This window comes from Bombina bombina, chromosome 4 (genome assembly GCF_027579735.1).
Source record: "Bombina bombina isolate aBomBom1 chromosome 4, aBomBom1.pri, whole genome shotgun sequence".
NCBI lineage: Eukaryota > Metazoa > Chordata > Amphibia > Anura > Bombinatoridae > Bombina > Bombina bombina.
In genome coordinates, this window is record NC_069502.1 from 1,114,525,028 (window position 1) to 1,114,549,651 (window position 24,624).

The window sequence follows — 24,624 nt, forward strand, 5'->3', positions numbered from 1 at the left end:
GCTTTAGAGCCTATACAGCTTGGAGTAAGACAACATGCATAAAGAGGATGATGTGGTCAAAATACTCATTTGCCTAATAATTCTGCACTCCCTGTAATTGCTAGACATTTTTGTTGTTTAGTTTAAGAACATATCAGCTAAGTCTAAAACATTTTTAAAGACAAACATCTTGCTTGCTGCAGTTGGAGAAGCTAATCTAGGGTTGAGTCTAGACAAAAGGATAGCCACCGTCAATATATTAGTATAAAGTACACTATTTTGTCGCTATTTGTTTAAGCCAATTACAAACATATCTGTAGCAGGGATAGCCTTAAAACTGTCTAATAATGATTTGCAAAAGTAATTGAAAACTCAGCAGCATCATTCTGTTTATTTCCCGAAACTGAGGCCAATTAGGATTAGCTATAAAAAGGAAATTTATGCTTATCTGATAATTTTATTTCTTTTACAATATGACAAGGCCACGGATTACATCCTTACTTATGGGATATCGCCTCCTGGTCAGCAGGAGGAGGCAAAGAGCTTCACAGCAGAGCTGTATATATATAGCAACTCCCTTCCCTCCCACTCCAGTCATTCGACCGAAGTTAGGAAGAGAAAGGAAAAGCCAAGGAGCAGAGGTGACTGAAGTTTAAAAAAAATAAAAGACCTTTCTTAGAAAATGACAGCGTGGGCCGTGGACTCATATCGTAAAAGAAATACATTTATCAGGTAAGCATAAAACATAATTTATGTAAGAACTTACCTGATAAATTCATTTATTTCATATTAGCAAGAGTCAATGAGCTAGTGACGTATGGGATATACATTCCTACCAGGAGGGGCAAAGTTTCCCAAACCTCAAAATGCCTATAAATACACCCCTCACCACACCCACAAATCAGTTTAACGAATAGCCAAGAAGTGGGGTGATAAGAAAAAAGTGCAAAATCATAAAAAATAAGGAATTGGAATAATTGTGCTTTATACAAAAAAATCATAACCACCATAAAAAGGGTGGGCCTCATGGACTCTTGCTAATATGAAAGAAATGAATTTATCAGGTAAGTTCTTCCATAAATTATGTTTTCTTTCATGTAATTAGCAAGAGTCCATGAGCTAGTGACGTATGGGATAATGAATACCCAAGATGTGGAACTTCCACGCAAGAGTCACTAGAGAGGGAGGAATAAAAATAAAGACAGCCAATTCCGCTGAAAAACCATCCACACCCCAAAATAAATTTTCAATCTTATAATGAAAAAAACTGAAATATAAGCAGAAGAATCAAACTGAAACAGCTGCCTGAAGTACTTTTCTACCAAAAACTGCTTCAGAAGTAGAAAACACATCAAAATGGTAGAATTTAGTATAAGTATGCAACGAAGACCAAGTTGCTGCTTTGCAAATCTGATCAACCGAAGCTTCATTCCTAAACGCCCAGGAAGTAGAAACTGACCTAGTAGAATGAGCTGAAATCCTTTGAGGCGGAGTTTTACCCGACTCAACATAAGCATGATGAATCAAAGACTTTAACCAAGATGCCAAAGAAATGGCAGAAGCCTTCTGGCCTTTCCTGGAACTGGAAAAGATAACAAATAGACTAGAAGTCTTTCGGAAATCTTTAGTAGCTTCAACATAATATTTCAAAGCTCTAACTACATCCAAAGAATGCAACGATCTTTCCTTAGAATTCTTAGGATTAGGACACAATGAAGGAACCACAATTTCTCTACTAAAGTTGTTAGAATTCACAACCTTAGGTAAAAATTTAAATGAAGTTCGCAACACCGCCTTATCCTGATGAAAAATCAGAAAAGGAGACTCACAAGAAAGAGCAGATAATTCAGAAACTCTTCTAGCAGAAGAGATGGCCAATAGAAACAAAACTTTCCAAGAAAGTAATTTAATATCCAGCGAATGTATAGGTTCAAACGGAGGAGCTTGAAGAGCCCCCAAAACCAAATCCAAACTCCAAGGAGGAGAAATTGACTTAATGACAGGTTTTATACGAACCACAGCCTGAACAAAACAATGAATATCAGGAAGATTAGCAATCTTTCTGTGAAACAACACAGAAAGAGCAGAAATTTGTCCTTTCAAGGAACTTGCAGACAAACCTTTATCCAGACCATCCTGGAGAAACTGTAAAATTCTAGGAATTCTAAAAGAATGCCAAGAAAAATGATGAGAAGAACAACAAGAAATGTAGAATCTAGCACAAACTTACTTCACCACCTCCATGGGAGGCAAAGTTTGTAAAACTGATTTGTGGGTGTGGTGAGGGGTGTATTTGTAGGCATTTTGAGGTTTGGGAAACTTTGCCCCTCCTGGTAGGAATGTATATCCCATACGTCACTAGCTCATGGACTCTTGCTAATTACATGAAAGAAATATCCTTTTCTTTTACAAGATATGACGAGTTCAAGGATTTCATCCTTACTCATGGGATACAATACCAAAGTTATAGGACACGGATGAAAGGGAGGGACAAGCCAGGAACCTAAACGGAAGGCACCACAGCTTGAAGAACCTTTCTCCCAAAAACAGCCTCAGACGAAGCAAAAGTATCAAATTTGTAAAATTTTGAAAAAGTGTGAAGAGACGACCAAGTTGCAGCCTTGCAAATCTGTTCAACAGAAGCATCGTTTTTAAATGCCCATGAGGAAGTCACAGCTCTGGTAGAATGGGCCGTAATTCGTTCAGGAGGCTGCTGTCCAGCAGTCTCATAGGCAACACAGATGATACTCCTCAGCCAACTAGAAAGAGAGGTAGCCGTACCCTTCTGACCCCTACGCTTTCTAGCAAACACAACAAATAATGAAGATGTTTGACGAAAATCCTTAGTTGCCTGCAAGTAGAACTTCAAGGCACGGACTACATCCAGAAAGCCACGTTGGTGGCGAAACATGTTAGGGCTTAGCAAGTTGATATGCTAAAAGCACAACTTTTTTAATTTGCAGAATTCTATAATAAGGTTAACCTAATAGCGATGTTTATTAAAAACGCCTCATATTACTAGTTGACTAACGGCTGTCAGCCGAATGCATAGATATATTACGGGCTTTCCCTGGAGAAACAAACCTCTTAACTTTGGTTATTTTGCGGCGACTAGCCGAACAACATAATTTATGTAAGTACTTACCTGATAAATTAATTTCTTTCATATTAGCAAGAGTCCATGAGCTAGTGACGTATGGGAGATACATTCCTACCAGGAGGGGCAAAGTTTCCCAAACCTTAAAATGCCTATAAATACACCCCTCACCACACCCACAATTCAGTTTAACGAATAGCCAAGAAGTGGGGTGATAAGAAAGGAGCGAAAGCATCAAAAAATAAGGAATTGGAATAATTGTGCTTTAAACAAAAAAATCATAATCACCACAAAAAAAGGGTGGGTCTCATGGACTCTTGCTAATATGAAAGAAATTAATTTATCAGGTAAGTTCTTACATAAATTATGTTTTCTTTCATGTAATTAGCAAGAGTCCATGAGCTAGTGACGTATGGGATAGCAGATACCCAAGATGTGGAACTTCCACGCAAGAGTCACTAGAGAGGGAGGGATAAAATAAAGACAGCCAATTCCGCTGAAAAAATAATCCACAACCCAAATCAAAAGTTTTAATCTTTATAATGAAAAAAACTGAAATTATAAGCAGACAAATCAAACTGAAACAGCTGCCTGAAGTACTTTTCTACCACAAACTGCTTCAGAAGAAGAAAACACATCAAAATGGTAGAATTTAGTAAAAGTATGCAAAGAAGACCAAGTCGCTGCTTTGCAAATCTGATCAACCAAAGCTTCATTACTAAAAGCCCAGGAAGTAGAAACTGACCTAGTAGAATGAGCCGTAATCCTTTGAGGCGGGGACTTACCTGACTCCACATAAGCATGATGAATCAAAGACTTTAACCAAAATGCCAAAGAAATGGCGGAAGCCTTCTGACCTTTCCTGGAACCAGAAAAGATAACAAATAGACTGGAAGTCTTCCTAAAATCTTTAGTAGCTTCAACATAGTATTTCAAAGCTCTAACTACATCCAAAGAATGTAACTTTCTTTCCTTAGAATTCTTAGGATTAGGACACAATGCAGGAACAACAATTTCTCTACTAATGTTGTTAGAATTCACAACCTTAGGTAAAAATTGAAAAGAAGTCCGTAACACCGCCTTATGATGAAAAATCAGAAAAGGAGATTCACAAGAAAGAGCAGATAACTCAGAAACTCTTCTAGCAGAAGAGATAGCTAAAAGGAACAATACTTTACAGGAAAGTAATTTAATGTCCAGAAAATGCATAGGCTCAAACGGAGGAGCCTGCAAAGCTTTCAAAACCAAATTAAGACTCCAAGGAGGAGAGATCGACTTAATGACAGGTTTGATACGAGACAAAGCCTGTACAAAACAATGAATATCAGGAAGATTAGCAATCTTTCTGTGAAAAAGAACAGAAAGAGCAGAGATTTGACCCTTCAAAGAACTTGCAGACAAACCTTTATCCAAACCATCCTGAAGAAATCGTAAAATTTTAGGAATTCTGAAAGAATGCCAGGAGAAATTATGAGAAGAACACCAAGAGATGTAAGTCTTCCAAACTCGATAATAAATCTTCCTAGAGACAGATTTACGAGCCTGTAACATAGTGTTAATCACTGAGTCAGAGAAACCTCTATGACTGAGGATCAAGCGTTCAATCTCCATACCTTCAAATTTAATGATTTGAGATCCTGATGGAAAAATGGGCCTTGAGATAGAAGGTCTGGTCTTAATGGAAGTGTCCAAGGTTGACAACTGGCCATCCGAACGAGATCCGCAAACCAAAACCTGTGTGGCCATGCTGGAGCCACCAGAAGTACAAATGAACGCTCCAATAGAATTTTGGAGATTACTCTTGGAAGAAGAACTAGAGGCGGAAAGATATAAGCAGGATTCCAAGGAAGTGACAACGCATCCACTGCTTCCGCCTGAGGATCCCGGGATCTGGACAGATACCTGGGAAGTTTCTTGTTCAGATGAGAGGCCATCAGATCTATTTCTGGAAGACCCCAGAATCGAACAATCTGAAGAAAAACCTCTGGATGAAGAGACCATTCGCCCGGATGTTACGTCTGGCGACTGAGATAATCCGCTACCCAATTGTCTACACCTGGGATGTGAACCGCAGAAATTAGACAGGAGCTGGATTCCGCCCATACAAGTATCCGAGATACTTCTTTCATAGCTTGAGGACTGTGAGTCCCCCCTTGATGATTGACATATGCCACGGTCGTAACATTGTCTGTCTGAAAACAAATAAACTATTCTCTCTTCAGAAGAGGCCAGAACTGAAGAGCTCTGAAAATCGCACGGAGTTCCAAAATATTGATTGGTAATCTCGCCTCCTGAGATTCCCAAACCCCTTGCGCTGTCAGAGATCCCCATACAGCTCCCCAACCTGAAAGACTCGCATCTGTTGAGATCACAGTCCAGGTTGGAAGAACGAAAGAGGCCCCTTGAATTAAACGATGATGATCCATCCACCAAGTTAGAGATGATCGAACATTGGGATTTAAGGATATTATTTGTGATATCCTTGTATAATCCCTGCACCACTGGTTCAGCATACAAAGCTGGAGTGATCTTGTGTGAAAACGAGCAAAAGGGATCGCGTCCGATGCAGCAGTCATGAGATCTAAAATCTCCATGCATAATGCTACCGAAGGGAACAATTGAGACTGAAGGTTTCGACAAGCTGAAACCAATTTCAGACGTCTCTTTTCTGTCAGAGACAAAGTCATGGACACTGCATCTATTTGGAAACCTAAAAAGGTTACCCTTGTCTGAGGAATCAAGGAACTCTTTGGCAAATTGATCCTCCAACCATGTCTTTGAAGAAACAACACAAGTTGATTCGTATGAGATTCTGCAGAATGTGAAGACTGAGCAAGTACCAAGATATCGTCCAAATAAGGAAATACCGCAATACCCTGTTCTCTGATTACAAAGAGAAGGGCACCGAGAACCTTCGAAAAGATCCTCGGAACTGTTGCTAGACCAAATGGAAGAGCAATAAACTGGTAATGCTTGTCCAGAAAATAGAATCTCAGAAACTGATAGTGATTTGGATGAATTGGAATATGCAGGTATGCATCCTGTAAGTCTAAAGTAGACATATAATGCCCTTGCTGAACAAAAGGCAGAATAGTTCTTATAGTTAACATTTTGAATGTTGGTATCCTTACATAACAATTCAATATTTTTAGGTCCAGAACCGGTCTGAAAGAATTCTCTTTCTTTGGTACGATGTATAGATTTGAATAAAACTCCATACCCTGTTCCAGAACTGGAACTGGTATAATTACCCCAGCTAACTCTAGGTCTGAAACACATTTCAGAAACGCCTGAGTCTTCACTGGATTGACTGGAATCTTCTCACAGGCGGTCTTACTTTGAAACCTATTCTGTACCCTTGCGAAACAATGTTCTGAATCCAAAGATTGTGAACCGAATTGATCCAAACATCTTTGAAAAATCGTAACCTGCCCCCTACCAGCTGCGCTGGAATGAGGGCCGCACCTTCATGCGGATTGAGGAGCTGGTTTTGACTTTCTGGAAGGCTTGGATTTATTCCAGACTGGATTTGGTTTCCAACCGGAAACTGTTCCTTTAGGGGAAGGATCGGGCTTCTGCTCCTTATTCTGACGAAAGGAACGAAAACGATTAGCAGCCCTGTAATTACCTTTAGATTTTTTTCCCTGAGGCAAAAAGGCACCCTTCCCTCCAGTAACAGTTGAAATTATAGAATCCAACTGAGAACCAAACAACTTATTACCTTGGAAAGAGAGAGAAAGCAAAGTTGACTTAGAAGTCATATCTACATTCCAGGATTTAAGCCATAAAGCTTGTCTAGATAAAATAGCTAAAGACATATACCGGACATCAACTCTAATGATATCAAAAATGGCATCACAGACAAAGTTATTAGCGTGTTGAAGAAGTTTAACAATGCTATATGTATTATGATCTGTCACTTGTTGCGCTAAAGCCTCCAACCAGAAAGTTGAAGCTGCAGCAACATCAGCCAAAGAGATAGCAGGTCTAAGTAGATTACCTGAATGGGAAAGAATGCAAAATAATAAGCTTTTAGAAACCAGAAGCAATGAAAAGGAAATGTTTAAATAATGTGAAAAAAAAAAAAGACGCCCACATTTTTTTGGCGCAAAAAAATGTCTGAATACGCATGCGTAACAGAATACAACTTCCGGCGTCAATTACGTCGCCGGAAATGACAACATTTTTGGCGCAAAAAAATTTTGCGCCAAAAATGACGTAATAAAAATAAACATTTTCTGCCCCCGCGAGCCTAACAGCATGCAGGAAAAAATGGCCAAATTAAATTTTTCAAGCTAAGAAAAAATAACTAAATGCATTTTCCCAATAATGAAACTGACAGTCTGTATAGAAAAGGAATACTGATTATCCTGAATCAAGGCAAATATAAGTTTATAGACATATATTTAGAACTTTACATATAAAGTGCCTAACCATAGCGTAGAGTGTCACAAAAAATAAGACTTACTTACCCCAGGACACTCATCTACATATAGTAGATGGCCAAACCAGTACTGAAACGAGAATCAGTAGAGGTAATGGTATATAAGAGTATATCGTCGATCTGAAAAGGGAGGTAGGAGAAGAAATCTCTACGACCGATAACAGAGAACCTATGAAATAGATCCCCTAGAGGTAGACCATTGTATTCAAATAGGCAATACTCTCTTCACATCCCTCTGACATTCACTGCACTCAGAGGAAAACCGGGCTTCAACCTGTTGCGAAGCACATATCAACGAAGAATCTTAAGCACAAACTTACTTCACCACCTCCACGGGAGGCAAAGATTGTAAAACTGAATTGTGGGTGTGGTGAGGGGTGTATTTATAGGCATTTTAAGGTTTGGGAAACTTTGCCCCTCCTGGTAGGAATGTATATCCCATACGTCACTAGCTCATGGACTCTTGCTAATTACATGAAAGAAATAAACATTTAATGTGGGCAGTTTGTTTCATTCAATTTAAGCTATCCAATAACATATGCTCTTAAGCTGCAGCGGTACCTATACACGAATATAGTGAGCAGGCTGTTTAAGTTAATTCAAGCAATAGGTTTACATACGCTTTGAAGCTGCAGTAGGACCCATTGTAATTAATATCTGATTTATTTAACTGGTGTAGTTTATACCAATATTAGGTTAGTATATAACCTGGAGCTGAAAACTTGTTGAAGTACAAGATCATTCCTATAATGTTCTATAGTGACTATACTTTATGAGTGCTGTATCTGACCATCATAAGCTATCATAGTATATAAAGTTGAAACAAACGCTATCACGATAGGTTTGTAAACTTTTACTATAAACACTTTTGGATAATTATACAATCATTCCAAGTTCACTAGGATAATGTTTTCTTGATACCATAGCAGTAAGCTCTAACAAATTGACTCTGAATTAAGAGCAAATAAGTATCAGCAACACTTGCCTTTAAAGATAACTATATACCTATGAACATAGGACTATAAAAGATACTCCTTAAGTGTTTTACTTTATTACTTTTTCAAGTTTTTACAGCTTATTATGTTGAAGCACATACCATGATTACAGTATAACAAAAGTTTCACTATATAAAGGTGGGAAACCAACCATTTTTTCAGAAATTAGTAATATAATAAGTAAGCTCCCACCAACATATTACAATAGCAAACTCCCATAAACAGACCTTAGATTGGGATACCAATAGGTGTATATATAGACATCTTTATATTCTGAACTTGGGGAATATATGAGAATCACATAAGTACTGGTTATCACAGGAGATTATAGTGAATAGAGGATAAGTATCGAATTCCCTCCATCACTAGGATTATAGCAAAGAGTTACAACTTTATATCATTGGAGTTATTTTATAAAACACGGAGAAATATACATTTCTAATGATAGCTCACCCAAAGTGATCACTAATTTTTCAAAATCAATATCGGGGCTTTATATATACTGAATAACACTATTCAAGTGCTATTCTGAGCCCTAATCCACTGTATAAGAATTTAAAGTGATACCTTATACTAATATTCTATCTAGTATACTTAATACTCATACGTAGTATACTACTGTATTCTTCTAAGTACAGATATCTAACCTTTGGTCAAGAAAATACACCCTAAGTCACTATTGGTGTGGAATACTACACGCAGCCCATTATAATTTCATCTACATTCTGTGTTTTTAATAAATTATATGTTTGTTTGTGGATCCGTTATTTTTTAATGATACCCAATAAAGGTTATATTTTAATATATTACGGGTAAAACCGTCTCCCTCCTCCAATAATTGTTCTAACTTATAGCCACTTTTCTTGGGCCAAGAGTGCTCCACAAGTGTACATCTCCTTCAATCCAAGGATTGAAATTCAAACTCCAAGGAGTAGCAATGGGTCTAAACACAGGCCTGATTCGAGTCAAAGCCTGCCAAAAAGATTGAACATCTGGAACATCTGCCAGATGCTTGTGTAGCAAAATAGACAAAAATCTGTCCCTTTAAGGAATTTGCTGAAAACCCTTTCTCCAATCCTTCTTGGAGAAAAGATAAAATCCTGGGAATCCTCACCCTACTCCATGAGTAGCCCTTGGATTCGCACCAATAAAGATATTTACTCCATATTTTATGGTAAATCTTTCTAGTAACAGGCTTACGTGCTTGAATCAAAGTATCAATGACCGCATCAGAGAACCCCCGCTTAGATAAAATCAAGCGTTCAATCTCCAAGCAGTCAGCTGCAGAGAAAGTAGATTCGGATGATGGAAGGGTCCCTGAAGAAGAAGGTCCTGCCTCAATGGAAGCTTCCACGGTGGCAGAGATGACATTTCCACCAGATTGGCATACCAAGTCCTGCGAGGCCACGCAGGAGCGATTAGAATCATTGATGCCCTCTCCTGTTTGATCCAGGCAATCACCCGAGGAAGGAGAGCAAACGGTGGAAACACACAAGCTAGGTTGAACGACCAAGGCACTGCCAAGGCATCTATCAGTTCGGCCTGAGGATCCCTGGACCTGGATCCGTATCTTGGAAGCTTGGCATACTGACGAGAAGCCATCAGATCCAATTCTGGTCTGCCCCACCTGAGAATTAAGGATGCAAAGACCTCTGGGTGGAGATCCCACCCCCCTAGATGAAACGTCTGTCTGCTCAAAAAATCCGCTTCCCAGTTGTCCACCCCTGAGATGTAGATTGCTGTCAGATAACAAGAGTGAGCCTCCGCCCACCAAATTATCTTGGATACTTCTGTCATCGCTAAGGAACTCCTTGTTCCTCCCTGATGATTGATGTAAGCCACAGTCGTGATGTTGTCCAACTGAAGTCGGATGAATTTGGCCGAAGCCAACTGAGGCCAAGTTTGAAGCGCATTGAAAATTGCTCTCAACTCCAGAATATTGATGGGAAGTAGAGACTCCGACCGAGTCCACACACCCTGAGCCCTCAGGGAATTCCAGACTGCACCCCATCCTAGTAGACTGGCGTCTGTTGTCACTATCACCCATGAAGGTCTGCGGAAGCACGTCCCTTGGGAAAGATGATCCAGCGACAACCACCAAAGAAGAGTCTCTGGTCTCCTGATCCAGATCTATCTGAGGAGACAAATCTGCATAATCTCCATTCCATTGTCTGAGCATGCTCAGTTGGAGAGGTCTGAGATGAAAATGAGCAAACTGAATGATGTCCATTGCCGCCACCATCAATTCAATTACCTCCATGCACTGAGCCACTGATGGCCGAGGATTGGACTGAAGGGTTCGGCATGTACTTAGAATCTTTAACTTTCTGACCTCCGTCAAGAAGATTTTCATGGATATAGAATCTATTAGAGTTCCCAGGAAAGGAACCCTTGTCTGTGGAATTAGTGAACTCTTTCTAGATTCCCCTTCCACCCATGAGTCCTTAGAAAGGACAGAACAATGTCGGTATGAGACCTTGCCAGATGGTAAGACGACGCCTGGATTAGAATATCGTCCACATAAGGCGCCACTGCAATTGCCCGCGGTCTGAGAACCGCTAGCAAAGACCCTAGAACCTTTGTGAAGATCCTGGGTGCCGTGGCCAATCCGAAGGGAAGAGCCACGAACTGAAAATGCTTGTCCAGGAAGGCAAACCTTAGAAACTGGTGATCTCTGTGGATAGGAATGTGAAGATATGCATCCTTTAAGTCCACGGTTGTCATATATTGACCCTCCTGGATCAATGGCAGAATTGTCTGAATCGTCTCCATCTTGAAGGATGGAACTCTGAGAAACTTGTTTAGACTCTTGAGATCCAAGATGGGTCTGAACGTTCCCTCTTTCTTGGGAACCACGAAAAGATTTGAGTAAAACCCCTGCCCCCTGTTCCTGTATTGGGACGGGATGAATTACTCCCATAGTGGAAAGGTCTTTTACACAACGTAAGAACGCCTCTCTTTTTGTCTGGTCTACAGACAATCGTGAAAGAAGAAACCTTCCCCTTGGAAGGGAATTTTTGAACTCCAGTTGATACCCCTTGGACACGATTTCTAGTGTCCAGGGATCCTGAACATCTCTTATCCAAGCCTGGACAAAGAGAGAAAGTCTGCCCCTACTAGATCTGGTCCCGGATTGGGGGCCGCCCCTTCATGCTGTCTTGGGCACAGCAGCGGGCTTTTTGGTTTGTTTACCTTTGTTCCAAGCCTGGATGGGTCTCCAAGTGGACTTGGCTTGTGTAAAATTCCCCTCCTGCTTAGCTGAAGAGGAAGAAGGGATTGCCTTGAAATTTCGAAAGGAAAGAAAATTACTCTGTCTTCTCAGTTTAGAAGTCTTATCCTGAGGGAGGAGGTGGCCCTTCCCTCCCGTAATGTCAGAAATGATCTCTTTCAATTCAGGCCCGAACAGGGTCTTTCCTTTGAAAGGGATGGCCAAAAAGCTTGGATTTGGACAAAACATCCGCAGACCAAGACTTCAACCACAAGGCTCTGCGAGTTAAAATGGAAAAAACATAATTTATGTAAGAATTTACCTGATAAATTCATTTCTTTCATATTGGCAAGAGTCCATGAGCTAGTGACATATGGGATATACAATCCTACCAGGAGGGGCAAAGTTTCCCAAACCTCAAAATGCCTATAAATACACCCCTCACCACACCCACAATTAAGTTTAACGAATAGCCAAGCAGTGGGGTGACAAAGAAAGGAGTAGAAAGTATTAACAAAAGAAATTTGGAAATAATTGTGCTTTATACAAAAAATCAAAACCACCATAAAAAGGGTGGGCCTCATGGACTCTTGCCAATAAGAAAGAAATGAATTAATCAGGTAAGTTCTTACATAAATTATGTTTTCTTTCATGTAATTGGCAAGAGTCCATGAGCTAGTGACATATGGGATATTAATACCCAAGATGTGGATCTCCACTCAAGAGTCACTAGAGAGGGAGGGAATAAAATAAAAACAGCCATAATTAGCTGAAAAAAATTAATCCACAACCCAAAAATATAAGTTTATTTCATTTGAAAGAAAAAAATTAAATCAAAAGCAGAAGAATCAAACTGAAACAGCTGCCTGAAGAACTTTTCTACCAAAAACTGCTTCCGAAGAAGAAAAAACATCAAAACGGTAGAATTTAGTAAATGAATGCAAAGAGGACCAAGATGCCGCCTTGCAAATCTGATCAACTGAAGCCTCATTCTTAAAAGCCCATGACGTGGAGACTGATCTAGTAGAATGAGCTGTAATTCTCTGAGACGGGGCCTGACCCAACTCAAAATAAACTTGATGAATCAAAAGTTTCAACCAAGAAGCCAAGGAAATAGCAGAAGCCTTCTGACCTTTCCTAGGACAAGAAAATAAAACAAATAGACTGGAAGTCTTCCTGAAATCTTTAGTAGCTTCCACATAATATTTCAAAGCTCTTACCACATCCAAAGAATGTAAGGAACTTTCCAAAGAATTCTTAGGATTAGGACACAAGGAAGGGACAACAATTTCTCTACTAATGTTGTTAGAATTCACAACCTTAGGTAAAAATTAAAAAGAAGTCTGCAAAACTGCCTTATCCTGATGAAAAAATCAGAAAAGGAGACTCACAAGAAAGAGCAGATAACTCAGAAACTCTTCTAGCAGAAGAGATGGCCAAAAGGAACAACACTTTCCAAGAAAGTAGTTTAATGTCCAAAAAATGCATAGGTTAAAATGGAAGAACCTGTAAAGCCGTCAGAACCAAAATAAGACTCCAAGGAGGAGAAATTGATTAAATAACAGGCTTAATAAGAACTAAAGCCTGTACAAAACAGTGTATATCAGGAAGTATAGCAATCTTTCTGTGAAATAAAACAGAAAGAGCAGAGATTTGTCCTTTCAAGGAACTTGCAGACAAACCCTTATCCAAACCGTCCTGAAGAAACTGTAAAATTCTAGGAATTCTAAAAGAATGCCAGGAGAATTTATGAGAACACCACCATGAAATGTAAGTCTTCCAAACTCTGCAATAAATCTTTCTAAAAACAGATTACGAGCTTGTAACATAGTATTAATCACTGAGTCAGAGAAACCTCTATGACTTAGTACTAAGCGTTCAATTTCCATACCTTCAAATTTAATGATTTGAGATCCTGATGGAAAAACAGACCTTGAGATAGTAGGTCTGGCCAAAGCGAGCAACTGGACATCCAAACCAGATCCGCATACCAAAACCTGTGTGGCCATGCTGGAGCCACCAGCAACACAAATGATTGTTCCATGAGGATTTTGGAGATCACTCTTGGAAGGAGAACTAGAGGCGGGAAAATGTAAGCAGGATGATAACACCAAGGAAGTGTCAGCGCATCCCCTGCTTCCGCCTGAACATCCCTGGACCTGGACAGGTATCTGGGAAGTTTCTTGTTTAGATGAGAGGCCATGAGATCTATCTCTGGAAGACCCCACAACTGAACAATCTAAGAAAACACATCTGGATGGAGAGACCACTCCTCTGGATGTAAAGTCTGGCGGCTGAGATAATCCGCCTCCCAATTGTCTACACCTGGGATAAGCACCGCAGTGATTAGACAAGAGATGGATTCTGCCCAAACAAGTATCCAAGATACTTTCTTCATAGCTTGGGGACTGTGAGTCCCACCCTGATGATTGACATATGCCACTGTTGTGATATTGTCTGTCTGAAAACAAATGAACGGTTCTCTCTTTAGCAGAGGCCAAAACTGAAGAGCTCTGAGAATTGCAAGGAGTTCTAAAATATTTATTGGTAATCTCGCCTCTTGAGATTTCCAAACCCCTTGTGCTGTCAGAGATCCCCAAACAGCTCCCCAACCTGAAAGACTTGCATCTGTTGTGATCAGAGTAGAGGTTGGCTGAACAAAAGAAGCCCCTTGAACTAAACAATGGTGATCTATCCACCATGTCAGAGAGTGTCGTACATTGATTCAGCATAAAAAGCTGTAGAGGTCTCATGTGAAAACAAGCAATGGGGATCGCGTCCGATGCTGCAGTCATGAGACCTAAAACTTCCATGCACATAGCCACTGAAGGGAATGACTGAGACTGAAGGTGCCGGCAGGCTGCAACCAATTTTAAACGTCTCTTGTCTGTTAGAGACAGAGTCATGGACACTGAATCTATCTGGAAGCCTAAAATGGTAACCCTTGTCTGAGGAATCAAGAAACCTTTGGTAAATTGATCCTACAACCATGTTTCCAAAGAAACAACATTATTTGATTTGTGTGAGATTCTGCAGTACGCAAAGACTGAGCTAGTACCAAGATATCGTCCAAATAAGGAAACACCGCAATACCATGTTCTCTGATTACAGAGAGTAGGGCACCCAGAACCTTTGAAAAGATTCTTGGAGCTGTTGCTAGGCCAAATGGAAGAGCAACAAATTGGTAATGCTTGTTTAGAAAAGACAATCTCAGAAACTGATAATGTTCTGGATGAATCGGAATATGAAGGTATGCATCCTGCAAGTCTATTGTGGACATATAATGTCCTTGCTGAACAAAAGGCAGAATAGTCCTTATAGTCACCATCATGAAAGTTGGTACTCTTACATAACGATTCAAAATTTTTAGATCCAGAACTGGTCTGAATAAATTTTCCTTCTTTGGTACAATGAATAGATTTGAATAAAACCCCAAACCTTATTCCTGAGGAGGAACTGGCATGATTACCCCTGAAGACTCCAGGTCTGAAACACACTTGAGGAAAGCCTGATCTTTTACTGGATTTACTGGGATACGTGAGAGAAAAAAAATCTTCTCACAGGAGGTCTTACTCTGAATCCTATTCGATACCCTTGAGAGACAATGCTCTGTAACCATTGATTTTGGACAGATTTTATTCAAATATCTTTGAAAAACCTTAATCTGCCCCCTACCAGCTGAGCTGGAATGAGGGCCGCACCTTCATGCGGACTTAGGGGCTGACTTTGGTTTCCTAAATGGCTTGGATTTATTCCAATTTGAGGAAGGCTTCCAAATGGAAGCAGACTCCTTGGGGGGAAGATTGAGTTTTTGTTCCTTATTCTGACTAAAGGAATGAATGGTTAGAAGCCTTAGATTTACCCTTAGGTTTTTTATCCTGAGGCAGAAAAAATCCCTTCCCCCAGTGACAGTTGAAATAATAGAATACAACTGAGAACCAAATAAATTAATACCTTGGAAAGAAAGAGATAGTAATCTAGATTTAGATGTCATATAAGCATTCCAAGATTTAAGCCACAAAGCTCTTCTAGCTAATACAGCTAAAGACATGGATCTAATATCAATTTTGATAATATCAAAAATTGCATCACAATAAAATGATTAGCATATTGCAATAGGCGAATAATTCTAGATAAGTCAGAATCCAATTCCTGTTGCGCTAAATTCTCCAACCAGAAGGTTGATGCAGCCAAAGAAATTGCAGGTCTGAGAAGATGACCTGAATATAAATAGGCCTTTCTTAGATAAGATTCAAGCTTCCTATCTAAAGGATCCTTAAAAGGAAGTACTATCTTCCATAGGAATAGTGGTACGTTTAGCAAGAGTAGAAATAGCCCTATCAACTTTTGGGATTTTTTCCCAAAACTCTATAGATTTTAAACCTTGAAGAAGGAATAAAAGTAGTACCTGGCTTATTCCATTCCCTAGAAATCCTATCAGAAATAGCCTCAGGAATAGGAAAAACCCCTGGAGAAACCACAGGAGGTTTAAAAACAGCATTTAAACGTTTATTAGACTTAACGTCAATAGGACTGGTTACCTCAATATCCAAAATAATTAACACTTCTTTTAATAAAGAACGCATATACTCTATTTTTAAATAAATAAGTAGATTTATCAGTGTCAATGTCTGAGGAAGGATCTTCTGTATCAGATAGATCCTCATCAGAAGAGGATAAATTATGTTGTTGGTCATTTGAAATTTCATCAACTAAATGAGAAGTTTTAAAAGACCTTTATGTATATTAGAAGGTGGAAATGCAGACAAAGCCTTCAGAATAGAATCAGAAACAAATTCTTTAAAATTTACAGGTATATCATGCACATTAGAAGTTGAAGGAACTACAACTGGCAATGTGCTATTACTGATGGATACACTAACTGCATGTAAAAGTTTATCATGACAACTATTACAAATGACATTCAGCGAAATAATTTCAACAATTTTACAACAAATGCACTTAGCTTTGGTAGGACCAATGTCATGCAGCAATGTTCCAGCAGAAACTTCTGAGGCAGGATCAAAGTGAGACATCTTGCAAAATGTAAGAGAAAAAACAACATAAAAAGCAAAATTATCTATTTCCTTATATGACAGTTTCAGGAATGGGAAAAAAAGCAAATAGCATAGGCCTCTGATAGAGAAAGAAATCAAGAGGCAAACATCAATGGGGTATTGAAATAATGAAAAAGTTTGGCGCCAAGTATGACGCACAACGTAACAAACTTTTTGGTGCCAAAAATAACCGGAAATGACATACTCGCGTCACTAATGACGCAACCGTGTGAAAGGTCTCGGCGTCAAGTATGACGCCGGAAATGACGAAGTTGCGTCAGACGTATTTTTCCGCGACAAAAATATTTTCGCGCCAAGAATGACGCAATAAAGTTTAGCATTTGACGCACCCGCGGGCCTAATGTCACGCGCAATTTGCAAGAAGTAGTCAATTGAAAAAAAGACTAAACCCCAGGTAAGAAAAAAATTTCTATAAAAAGATGTTTATATTACCCAAATATGAAACTGACAATCTGCAGAAGGAAATACATGAACCTGACTCATGGCAAATATATGTACAATACATATATTTAAAACTTTATATAAATGCATAAAGTGCCAAACCATAGCTGAGGTGTCTTAAGAAATAAAAAAACATACTTACCAAAAGACACCCATCCACATATAGCAGATAGCCAAACCAGTACAGAAACAGTTATCAGTAGAGGTAATGGTAAATTGAGAGTATATCGTCGATCTGAAAAGGGAGGTAGGAGATGAATCTCTACGACCGATAACAGAGAACCCATGAAATAGACCCCCGTTAGGGAAATCATCGTATTCAATAAGTGATACTCCCTTCACGTCCTTCTGACATTCGCTTTACTCTGAGAGGAATCGGGCTTCAACAATGCTGAGAAGCGCATATCAACGTAGAAATCTTAGCACAAACTTACTTCACCACCTCCATAGGAGGCAAAGTTTGTAAAACTGAATTGTGGGTGTGGTGAGGGGTGTATTTATAGGCATTTTGAGGTTTGGGAAACTTTGCCCCTCCTGGTAGGATTGTATATCCCATATGTCACTAGCTCATGGACTCTTGCCAATTACATGAAAGAAACCTGCATTCTTAGCCGACAACTTGGCGATCAAAAAAGCAGCATACGTAAAAAATAAATTGGCCAGTTTAAGGGCCTTAATTCTATCCAATATTTCTTCCAAAGGAGTCTCAGTCTTAAAAGCCTCCTCTAGGGAGGAGTTGTGACTGGTACTGTGCAAGCCGTCTGTTGCAATAGAAACCCTTGATGAACAAATAACTTTTTTAGAAGACCCTCCAGCTTTTTATCCATAGGGTCTTTGAAGGCACAACTGTCCTCAATAGGGATAGTCGTACGCTTAGCCAGGGTAGAAATAGCTCCCTCCACCTTAGGAATCGTCTGCCAAGAGTCCCGGACGGTGGCAGCTAAAGGGTACATTTTCTTAAAAATAGGAGAAGGAGAGAACAGTATACCCAGTCTCTCCCACTCCTTAGAAATAAATTCCGAAATTCTCTTAGGAATTGGAAAAACGTCGGAATAAGATGGGATTTCTAAATACCTGGCCATCTTGCACAATTTTTCTGGAGGGACTACAATAGAGTCATAGTCATCCAGAGTTAGCAGAACCTCCCGCAATAACAGGCGAAGGTGTTCAAGCTTAAATCTAAAAGACATAACGTCCGAATCTGTCTTGGGTAATGCACTACCTGAGTCAGACAATTCCCCTTCCGACAGAACCTCCCTACCCCCCCCCTCAGATTCCTGGGAGGGGACATTGGAGATTGCCATCAAGAAATCAGAAGTTGCTTGGACTACTTCGGTCTCTTTTCTACAACATTTACCCTGTAGTACTGGCAACTTGGATAATACTTCTGTAAGAGTTGATGACATAACTGCAGCCATATCCTGCAGAGTAAATGACGCAGACGCCGATGAGGAGCCTGGCGTTACCTGCGTGGGCATTATGGGCTGAGACGCTTGAGGAGAAGATTGCGGTTTATCCCGAGTCTCCTCAGTCTGAGGATAATCATCAGTATCATTATCTAATAAAATTTGTTCTTTACAATGCAATGCCCTAGTAATACATGAAGGGCAAAGAGTAACAGGGGAATAATAAAAATTAGCTCACAAACTTGTTATATAGAGCAGGGTTTTTCAACCAGTGTGCCGTGGCACACTAGTGTGCCGTGAGAGATCCTCAGGTTTGCTGCGGCAGACTGCCAACAGTGCGGGGGTGTCCCTCTTTCAAATTTTGAAATATTGGGAGGTATGTGACAGGCTCATCAGGCATCATTTACAACCATGACATTGACATTCATTCACAGACAATCATTATTATTGTTTGTGAATGAATGTCAATATGTCATGTATACTTTGCAGGAGGCTTGGCATGACAGCACAGTACAATGTGTGTGTGTGTATATATATATGTGTGTGTGTGTGTATATATATATATATATATATATATATATCCCGTATAAGGCTACAATGTGTGATTTTGTAAAATTTTGGGATGGTGGTGTGCCACAGGATTTTTTTAATGACAAAAAGTGTGCCACGGCAAAAAAAGGTTGCAAATCACTGATATAGAGGGTACTGTATCTTTAAGAGAAAAAACCCTGCACCGTACAATTTAAAAGTTGCTGCCTGCAGCTATAGAAATCCCAATCTAGTCTAACTCAGGGAAAAAAAGTAGTCACCTCGCCGCAGCTCTGCTGCGGCTCCTACCTGCTCCCGTGACCAGACTCAGCAGACACAACTCTGTGCACCTAAGACACTTGTAAATATCTCCCAAGCCGACTTAGGAACCGAGATGAAACGAAGCCAACCGGAACCGCCACAGTAACAGCGCTGTCAAAAGCGTGCGAGTAGTAAGTTTAACATCATAGCAGCAGTACAGTTAATCTGAGTATATCTTCTGTCCCAGAATAAAACAACTGCACCTACCTCCATGCTGAGGAACAGCATGACACATCACAGTATCAAGAGGTCCACTCTTCCTCCTGAGGTCCTGTGAACGAAACAGGGTCCTAGCATTCCCTAAGACCATCCACATAGAAGCAGCATAAGCATGGGAGGCGCAGTGAAGATAAAACTCCACTAGTTCCCATAGCCAAAAGGCTAATACTCCAAACGCTGCCCTATAATACAATAGTACACTTTGGCACCATTATAAAAATAATAAACTCTTGATTGAAGAATCTAAACACCTCACTTTACCTCTTCCTATCACTAACACAGACAAAGGGAATGACTGGGGTGGGAGGGAAAGGAGGAGCTATATATACAGCTCTGCTGTGAAGCTCTTTGCTTCCTCCTGCTGACCAGGAGGCGATATCCCATAAGTAAGGATGAAATCCGTGGACTCGTCATATCTTGTAAAAGAAAATTAGTTTGTCAACTATTAAGCAATTGCTGTCAGGTAGGGAGCTTGTTTAGATCATTTCTATCATTTTGAAGAAAATCTAAGATACAGAATTTGTCTTTTGGCCTCTATAAGAAGCATGAAGCTGGGGGTTCTATCATTTTTTGCTACCCTATTAGATTTTGCTACCGGGAATAATGAACAAGCACAAACTACGTCAGCACATTCAAATGATGTTCCTAAAACATCTGTGCAATGTGCTGGTGTATTTTGCTCATGCGCATTATCGGTAGCAAAATCTAATGGAGAGGATATTCTATAATTTTTTGCTACCTCGTTAGATTTTGCCGCCAGGGCTGCTCTCAGTGTGTGAGTGTGTGTGTGTGTGTGTGTCTGTGGTGGTGGTGGGGGGGGGGCTTTTATACCCATGGAATGTGTCACCTCCTGCTCTCCTCAGATCACTTACTGACTGTCATATACTCCAGTCCCTTTCCTCACGTCAAACACTTTGTAACCAGGATGTCTAAAAAATGTTTGATGACATGAGAAAATGAACTGAAGTATACAACAAAGTCAGTAAGTGACCTGAGGGGAGCAGTAGCAATAAATTATAGAACAGAAATGCGGGGAGTAAGCATCCTGTCCATTAGATTTTGCTACCGATGATAATAATACTCACAAGCAAACTAAACCAGCACATTTTACAGATGTTTTAGGATCATGTGTGGACGTAGTTTGCACAGGCGCAGTATCCCCGGCAACAAAATCTTATGGGGTAGCAAAAAATTATAGAACACCTGCACATTTTAACACAAAAGCAGGCAAAACATAATTTATGTAAGAACTTACCTGATAAATTCATTTCTTTCAAATTGGCAAGAGTCCATGAGCTAGTGACGTATGGGATATACAATCCTACCAGGAGGGGCAAAGTTTCCCAAACCTCAAAATGCCTATAAATACACCCCTTACCACACCCAAAATTCAGTTTAACGAATAGCCAAGTAATGGGGTGATAAAGAAAGGAGTAAAAAACCATCAACAATGGAATTTGGAAATAATTGTGCTTTATACAAAAAAAATCATAACCGCCATAAAAAGGGTGGGCCTCATGGACTCATGCCAATATGAAAGAAATGAATTTATCAGGTAAGTTCTTATATAAATTATGTTTTCTTTCATGTAATTGGCAAGAGTCCATGAGCTAGTGACGTATGGGATAGCAATACCCAAGATGTGGAACTCCATGCAAGTGTCACTAGAGAGGGAGGGATAAAAATAAAAACAGACATTTTTCGGTGAAAAAAATAATTCACAACCCAAAATATAAGTTAATTCTCATGAAATTAAAAGAAAAAACTTAAAGCATAAGCAGAAGAATCAAACTGAAACAGCTGCCTGAAGAACTTTTCTACCAAAAACTGCTTTCGAAGAAGCAAATACATCAAAACGGTAGAATTTAGCAAATGTATGCAAAGACCAAGTTGCTGCTTTGCGAATCTGATCAACTGAAGCTTCATTCTTAAAAGCCCACGAAGTAGAGACTGATCTAGTAGAATGAGCTGTAATTCTCTGAGGCGGGACTTGACCCAACTCCAAATAAGCTTGATGAATCAAAAGCTTTAGCCACGATGCCAAGGAAATGGCAGAAGCTTTCTGACCTTTCCTAGAACCAGAAAAGATAACAAATAGACTAGAAGTCTTCCTGAAATCTTCAGTAGCTTCAACATAATATTTCAAAGCTCTTACCACATCCAAAGAATGTAAGGATCTCTCCAAAGAGATAATGATCTGGATGAATCGGAATATGAAGATATGCATCCTGTAAGTCTATTGTGGACATATAATGCCCTTGCTGAACAAAAGGCAGAATAGTCCTTATAGTCACCATTTTGAAAGTTGGTACTCTTACATAATGATTCAAAATTTTCAGAACTGGTCTGAATGAATTTTCTTTCTTTGGGACAATGAATAGATTTGAATAAAACCCTAGACCCTGTTCCTGAAACAGAACTGGTATGATTATCCCTGAAAGTTCCAGGTCTGAAACACGCTTCAGGAAAGCCTGAGCCTTTACTGGATTTGCTGGGATGCGTTAGAGAAAATATCTTCTCACAGGAGGTCTTACTCTGAATCCTATTCGATACCCCTGAGAGACAATACTCTGAATCCATTGGAATGAGGGCCGCACCTTCATGCAAACTTGGCAGTTGGCTTTGGTTTCTTAAATGGCTTGGATTTATTCCAACTTGAAAAAGGTTTCCAGTTGGAACCAAATTCTTTGGGGGGGAAGGATAAGGTTTCTGTTCCTTATTTTGTCGAAAGGAATGAAAACGGTTATAAGCTTTAGATTTACCCTTAGGTCTTTTATCCTGAGGCAAAAAACTCCCTTCCCCCCAGTGACAGTTGAAATAATCGAATCCAACTGAGAAATAACTTGGAAAGAAAGAGATGGTAATCTAGATTTAGATACCATGTCAGCATTCCAAGATTTAAGCCACAAAGTTCTTCTAGCTAAAATAGCTAAAGACATAGATTTAACATCAATTTTGATGATATCAAAAACGGCATCACAAATAAAATGATTAGCATGTTGAAGCAAGCGAACAATGCTAGACAAATCAAGATCCATTTCCTGTTGCGCTAAACTTTCCAACCAAAAAGTTGATGCAGCTGCAACATCAGCCAAAGAAATTGCAGGTCTGAGAAGATGACCTGAATATAAATAGGCTTTCCTTAGATAAGATTCACGAGTCCTATCTAAAGGATCTTTAAAAGAAGTACTATCTTCCATAGGAATAGTAGTACGTTTAGCAAGAGTAGAAATAGCCCCATCAACTTTGGGGATCTTTTCCCAAAACTCCAATCTAACTGCTGGCAAAGAATACGATTTTTTAAACCTTGAAGAAGGAATAAAAGAAGTACCAGGCCTATTCTATTCCTTAGAAATCATATCAGAAAAAGCATCAGAAACTGGAAAAACCTCTTGAGTAACCACAGGAGGTTTATAAACAGAATTTAAACGTTTACTAGTTTTAACATCAAGAGGACTAGTTTCCTCCATATCCAATGTAATCAACACTTCTTTTAACCAAGAACGAATATACTCCATTTTAAATAAATAAGTAGATTTGTCAGTGTCAACATCTGAGGAAGGATCTTCTGAATCAGAGGAGGATAATTCAGTATGTTGCCGGTCATTTGAAATTTCATCAACTTTATGAGAAGTTTTAAAAGATCTTTTACGTTTATTAGAAGGCGGGATGGCAGACAAAGCCTTCTGAATTGAATCGGCAATAAAAACTTAACTTCACATTAGATGTTGAAGGAACAACAGGCAATAAACTATTACTGATGGACACATTATCTGCATGTAAAAGCTAATCATGACAACTATTACAAACCACAGCTGGAGAAATTATCTCCACAAGTTTACAAACAAATGCACTTAGCTTTGGTAGAACTGTTATCAGGCAGCAGGGTTCCAACAGTGGTTTCTGAGACAGGATCAGATTGAGACATCTTGCAAATGTAAGAGAAAAAACAACATATAAAGCAAAATTATCAATTTCCGTAATGGGATAAAATAGCATAGCCCTCGGACAGAGAAAAAGGCAAGAGGCATATAGGAATGGGGTTTAAAATAATGAAAATATTTGGCGCCAAGTATGACGCACAACGCAAACAGAATTTTTTGTTGGCGCTATCAACATCCGGAAATGACACATTTGCATCAATGAGAGCGCAACCTTGTGAAAGGAACTCGGCGTCGACTAAGATGCCGGAAATGACGAATTTTGCGTCATCGAAAGTGACTTCGGGCCAAAAAAAATCTCGCACCAAGAATGACGCAATATACTTTTGCATTTTGCTCCCTCGCGAGCATAATCTTGTCCGCGAAATTTAATGAAAAACAGTCAATTTGAAAAAAGATTATACCCCAAGTAAGAATTTTTTTTCTTCTAAAAAATGCTTTTCCCAAATATGAAACTGACTCATGGCAAACATAAGTACAATACATATATTTAGAACTTTATATAAATACATAAAGTGCCAAACCATAGCTGAGAGTGTCTTAAGTAATGAAAACATACTTACCGAAAGACACCCATCCACATATAGCAGATAGCCAAACCAGTACTGAAACAGTTATCAGTAGAGGTAATGGAGTATGAGAGTATATCATTGCTCTGAATAAGGGAGGTAGGAGATGAATCTCTATGACCGATAACAGAAAACCTATGAAATAGATCTCCCGTGAGGAAAATCATTGCATTCAATAGGTGATACTCCCTTCACATCCCTCTGACATTAACTGTACTCTGAGGAATCTGGCTTCAAAATGCTGAGAAGCGCATATCAACGTAGAATCTAAGCACAAACTTCCTTCACCGCCTCCATAGGAGGCAAAGTTTGTAAAACTGAATTGTGGGTGTGGTGAGGGGTGTATTTATAGGCATTTTGAGGTTTGGGAAACTTTACCCCTCCTGGAAGGATTGTAT

The 24,624-nt window shown here is 39.5% G+C and overlaps 1 protein-coding gene across 1 annotated transcript in view; it reads right to left on the reverse strand.

Moving 5' to 3' along the window:
• LPGAT1 (lysophosphatidylglycerol acyltransferase 1) overlaps positions 1-24,624 on the reverse strand; it is a 429,652-nt gene that overhangs the window by 265,252 nt on the left and 139,776 nt on the right. The gene's annotated exons all lie outside the window — the stretch shown is intronic.